A 6254-nucleotide genomic window follows, 5' to 3' on the forward strand; every position below is an offset into this window, starting at 1 on the left:
ATCCAATGTAGGATAAGGGAAGTAGTATGTTGTATATCCAATGACTGTAAGGGAAATGGGAGACTTCAGTGATGTCACGAGCTTCGCACGGAGGCCTTCTGCTATAGAAGGTGTTGCTCTGACCCGACGGTTGCGAAACACAGTATCTAGACCACAGAAGCCTGTGAAAGAAATCGTAGCCTTCACAAGCGTGGAGCTGGCAGGGCTCAAGCCCAGGAACCAGTTCTGTAATAACACATGGGCCCACCAGGGCATGGCCCGGGAGCCTCAAGAGAAGAGGGGCCTCAAAACAACGAGAGGTGGTTGTATTTTTCCATGTAAGGAATCAGAAAAATCACTTGGCTCTCGGGGCCCAGGATGCTCTTAAAACGAACCCAGAAGAGTAGACAAGAAGAGAACCCTCTTCTCAAATTTTTTGTTTACTAGACCGTGAAAAATCTGGTCTGCGATTTAAAGCCCATACCTAATTTTTAAAATCATTGTACCAAATTTCGTAGGCACCTATGCACAATTTGAGGGAGTGCCGTCTTGACGCATTGGCCAACCCGGGCACGTCACGGAGGCCTTGAATGAAGAGCGGCGGGAGGATAATGAGATATGGTTAAGATTTGCGAGATTAAGCATGTGAATTGGTAAGTAGGCATTTGCAGTCTGGATAGAGGACTGAGCAAAATCAATTTGCCCGGGGGGGGGGGGGGAGCCCATGATGCTTTTAAGACGGCCTCTACTCCAGGCCATCTCTGGGCCGTTTTTCCAGGAGAGAGAATGTATAGCCCTGACTTTCGCAACTTTTCAAAGAAATCAATTTATTCGGTTAAAAAAAAAAACCCATATTTTTACGGAAAAGTGGGGGGGGGGGGGAGTTACTGGACTATAACAAGAAAAGCTATAAACCACACCTGTGCAGACTAATATATCGTCAAACTGTAGCTCGCTTGTTGCTTCATAGATGGCAGCACATGTTCAAATATTTTGGGCTACTTTTTGGCTACTTTTGAAGAGGATTTTGGCTGGACATTTTTTAAGGACCTGGCAACTCAGGGTACGAGTTACGCGGTTACGGTTGAGTTTTTCTTATTCGAAATCAGATTCCCTATAAAATGCACCTAATGGTTTCCTTTTAGCTTGACAATTAGCTTAAGACAATGCAGAGACATTAATTCTCATTTTCCCCGGTTCAGAAGATATAAATAAAAGTTTGAAATCAATGTCATTGCATGAATTATCCACCTCAAAAAAGTGGGTCTGGCGCATTATTTTATACAATTGTATTTGTATTTAATTTTCTAGGCTTCGTATCTCTAAAGGCGCGTATACACTAGCACGCCGATCTTGCAACGCATGACCCACCCTGCAGTGGTTCTAATCCGCTCGTGGGGACACAAACTTCCTTTGTGTTCGTTGAAAAAACCGATTCCAGGTGGGTCCAGTGAAAACAGCTCAAGAATCGTTCGCAACACCGTACAAATTACTGAACAACCGATTGCGAATGCTTTCATTGTATGATCTGCGCGCTAGTGTATGCGCGCCTTAAGCGAGATCAATATTTCGAAAACCAAAGATTCAATTCAGTTTTTGAAATTATTGATGTGGCGGTAAACCCCACTAAATTTCTGCATTTCTACGCTAAAATCGGCAATTTTAACATTGATCTCTATGGGGATCATCCATGCTGATGATGATTATGACGTCTATTCGAAAAGCCTCATAGCCCAGCGTGACACGCCGTTCACTCACCATAACAAAACCTGTGCGATTGTTACTTGCAACACGGCTCCCCTCTGTACGTCGGGCCAGGAGTCAATGAGGCTTTTTGAATAGACGTCATAATCATCATCACTTTGAGAGACATACACTGGATGATCCCCATAGAAATCAATGTTAAAACTGCCGATTTCAGCGTAGAAATGCAGAAATTTAGTGGGGGGTTTCCGCCACATCAATAATTTTTTAAATTGAATTGAATTCTCTATTTTCGAAATATTGAGTTCGCTTAGAGATACGGAGCTCAGAAAATTAATTATAAAATAATTAGCCTGGCCTACTTTTGAGTTGGATATTCATGCAATAACATTGATTTCAACATTTTACTTATATATCTTTAAAAGTACGAAAATGAAAAAATTAATGTCTCCGTATTGTCTTATAATATCCAACTGCATTAATACATATAGTTTAGGATGTTTTGAAATTAATTATATATATATATGGGCCTATAAATTACATTGAAGAAATTCCGTAGCTTTATTCAAGCGCTTTTTGAAGCAAAAACAGGCAGATCAATAATTTGAACTTGAAGCAAATGTTCGAAATATCTAGAGCCCATCAAAAAGAAAAAAAAAAAGAGATTCATTTTTACGTTTCTTTAATTTAGATTTGTTTCTTTCATGAGTCGAGCAGGAAGTCCCCATATTGGTTACCTTGTATGTCCCTCAAGAAAGAGGGAAATATCACGTGATCCAAAAGCCTCATCCGTCCCGTCGACTTTTTCCTCTCTCAATGTGTTTTCTTTCCTTTTATCTATTCCTCCAGTCTCCTTTTTTATCGTTCAAAATGGTGGCCAAAGTATGATTTACCGCCTAAAGATGAGCAACTGATAGAACGCCGCAGACGAGAGAACAGGTCATGCGCCACGCTAGGAAAACACAAACGCGCAGCGCAATAATGTTGCACGTTTCTGACGACGGAAAATTATCCTATTCGATTCTCGTGGAGCAAAATACCTGCTTCTAGGAAACCCACCTTTAATATTTGTAATCAACTGAAAAAAAAAAAAAATTACGAGTATTTCCATGTTTTGGTACACATACGTGAGATAAATATACAGTTAACCTTCGGTTTACGAACTTGACATCGTTATCATCGTGCCCCCCCCCCAGACTTTCAAATCTATCTCCACCTATGATGCAGAACGATTTAGTCCTCCTAGGACTCCGATTTCCGCGGGAAGTTGACAAAACCACTGACGTAAAAAAAAATGCAGTTTCGATTCGTAAGGTAGCCAGCAAAGTATCTGGAAAATAAGTTATCAAAGCAAAGGTGGCCAAATTCTTTGCTTAAAGGCCAACATAACGGTCAGGTGCAGCATCATGTATTAGCCGCACTCGGAAAACACTCATTTGTGCAGGCCATGAGTACTTATATAACTATGTTGCAAAATACGGGCAAATTAGTCGCTAATTGGGGGGGGGGGAGTAGTCCAAGTCGATAAGATACTCGCCTGAAGTACCAAAGGATATTTAAAGGTCTCGCGAGTTCGATACCCGGTTACCAAATTTCTTTAACCGACGTCAGAAAACGTTTTTACTGGGAAATGCTTAGTTCTACTTGCAATTATCGCTCTAAAATTTTCATACATTTATATATCCATACAATTCCCTACTCGTGCCAGTATCAGCGTTGTGAGGAAAAGAAATGATCAGGCTCAGAATTGGGGATTTCTATGCTCCACATCCAATCACTATGCGGTATTTGTGAGCCAATCAGGAAGATTCTACGCCAAAACAAGAAAAAACAAAATAGGATGCTGTGCTTCAAAATGTGGCAAACTTGCTACGTAGTCTGAATGGCGTTTATGGCAAACAGTGTATAGGCCTATCTGTCGGTTTTGGCTTAAGACGCTTTGCAAAATCTTAGCAGGCTCAATCAGGGATGGAAAAACCTGTTTTTAAAGTGGTCTAATCGTTTAACCAAAAAAAAAATCTGCGTGAGAATCTCGTGCGACAGAAGTGTAACTTCTGGGTTTAACATGACTAGATTCACCTACATTGAATTGTTTAAAAGTTTGCGCTAGAAATGCAACTGTACCGAAGTCTGAGTGCGTACGTAATGCTGTGTTTCTTCAGTGCTGCCACCTATATTTCAGAAGTGAAGTGAGTGATGCGCTGATTGAATTACATTTGTACTGTTTGTAGGTCTGTTGCTGTCTATGACGAGACTTTATTGGGGCTGAAGTTTAGTACAGGAGTGAAGAGTTGTAGAAGGGGGATGAGAGGTGGTTAGAGGCAACACTTCTTTCACAATTCAAACATAATTATACATTTATATATATTATACAAAGCCATCCACGGGTGGACGCTGTCGCCACAAGAGAAAAAAAATTGCAACAGATGTGACGAGCCGGAATCGAACCCATAACCTCTGGATTGCGATTCCTACGCTCTATGGGGGGGGGGGATTAAAGTATTGCGCTAGCAGATTTTTAGCCATTTGCGACCACCATCCCCTTGCCAACAAAATTTCTTCAGCTTCACCCTGTACATCCTAACGCACATTGGGATCAGAGACGTACGGGGGGCATGAGAGAGCCTTCCCATGCCCCTCCTCCCCAAAGGATTAAAAAAAAAATGTTGATGCAAAAAAAGTATTAAAAAAAATTAAAATATCGGAAGAAAATGCATCGATACGCTATTTAATAAATTTGTTAATTTCAATGCTATTTGAAGGCTAAGAACTCAAAATTTATCTTTAAGAAATTCATTGTGACCCACCCTTTTAAGCCTCTGAGCTCAATCCATAGCCCCGCGGTATGTGACCAGCCACCTCAAACCAAATTTTGTAAAAACTAAACGGTACATTTACAGATCGCTTAAGTGACCCGTGGCACAATTACAGATCATTTTAGTGACCCACTGCACAGTTTTAGAGCACTTACGCGGCCTGCAGTGTAATTCTACACCACTCAAATTATCGCGGCACATTCTCGGATTACTTAAGTGATCCGCGGCATATTTGCGGATCGCGGCCATCGACCCAATTTTAGAGGGCTTAAGAATCGCACATTAAAAATGACTACACATCTTTTGCTCCAAAAGGCATCTGTCAAGTAATCGTGTTGGTCTGCTTGCTCTTGGCAGACACGTTTTCAAATGAGGATTCATTCGAGTCTCAGAATTGGACACTGCAGTACAAAGGCATTAAACATTTTACGCAACTAAGGATCACCTTGAAAATTTCAGTAAAGATCGCATTGCCAATAGCTGGTGCATCGAGCTACATTAACCATTCCATTTTCTGGGGGGGGGGGGCATGCGTTGTAGACAGTTTACAGAAGTTTCTTCGTCCCCGGTACATTTCGACTGCCCTGCGAATGACCATATGAGTGAAAAGTATTTGACCAAGTGAGTGTGGTCACTCATATGGCCGGTCACTCATACACTCACCCAATTATTTGAGCAGGCGAAATGTCAGAGGACCAAATATACCAGAAACGTATCGGGGTGAAATTTCCAGATCATTTTAGTGTGTACGTACATGTAAAGCGCAAAATTGGGTTTTCTTAAACTGCGTATCGAGACTTTTTCCCCTTCTCTCAGACAGGGCCGTCTTAAGGTTATCATGGGCCCCGGGCCAATTGATTTTTCTAAGGCCCTACCAAATAAATTTTCCAAAATTTTAACCAGATCTCATTTTTGTGAGGCCCCTCTTCGCTTGAGGTGCCCGGGTGGGCCCATGCCTTAAGATGGCACTGCTCTCAGATCAACACAAATCAAGGAAGGATGCTTTGTGAATATTTCCTTGATGAAAACGTATTATAAATGCTTGCAGTTTGAATGAATTAAATTGACACAAGGTAGTGGAACAGATTCTAGAGCGGTACGATAAAACCCCATTAAATTAATATTTAATTCATATATTTCTCTCTCTCTCTTCGCACTTTTTCCTCTTCACCCAAGAATATTCATCTCTGAGGTGTCTAGAAAATCGTGGAAAAGTTTCATCGCACATGAAGAAAAAAAAATCGCGATGCACAGTATCGCTTTATTTCGGCAATCCCGAAATATCTCTGGTTCTTAACTCCCTTTCATTTCGGCAATCCCGAGCCCAGCCACAGTCTATAGCAGGAGTCCTCCGCGCGAAGCTCGTGACGTCACTGAAGGTCATCTCACCTATAGCCTTTGGATATACTACAAAAAAAGGGTAAATGCAAATAGCCTGCTATATCCAATGGGTATAGGTGAGATTATAGCCACTAGAATAGGGGTAGCCCCTATCCAGTCGCCTTAGGTGAGATAACCTTCAGTGACATGAGCTTCGCGGGGAGGTCGTCTGCTATAGGATGGTGTTGACCCAGGTACTGCATTGAAGTTTTTATAGTCAAACATGTTTTCTATTCCTCCTCCCCCACCGGTCGATCAACTGCCAGTAGACGGAATCAGATTTTGTTCCAAGTCTGATAACGGAAAAAAGGATGTTTTTTTTCGCTCCAGGTATTATAAGATTATGCGACAATAAACAAAAAAAAAAGTTTTTCC

This window comes from Pholcus phalangioides, unplaced genomic scaffold (genome assembly GCF_987345545.1).
Source record: "Pholcus phalangioides strain wild (caught in Gottingen) unplaced genomic scaffold, Ppha-v1.0 ptg000013l_1, whole genome shotgun sequence".
Classification (NCBI taxonomy): domain Eukaryota; kingdom Metazoa; phylum Arthropoda; class Arachnida; order Araneae; family Pholcidae; genus Pholcus; species Pholcus phalangioides.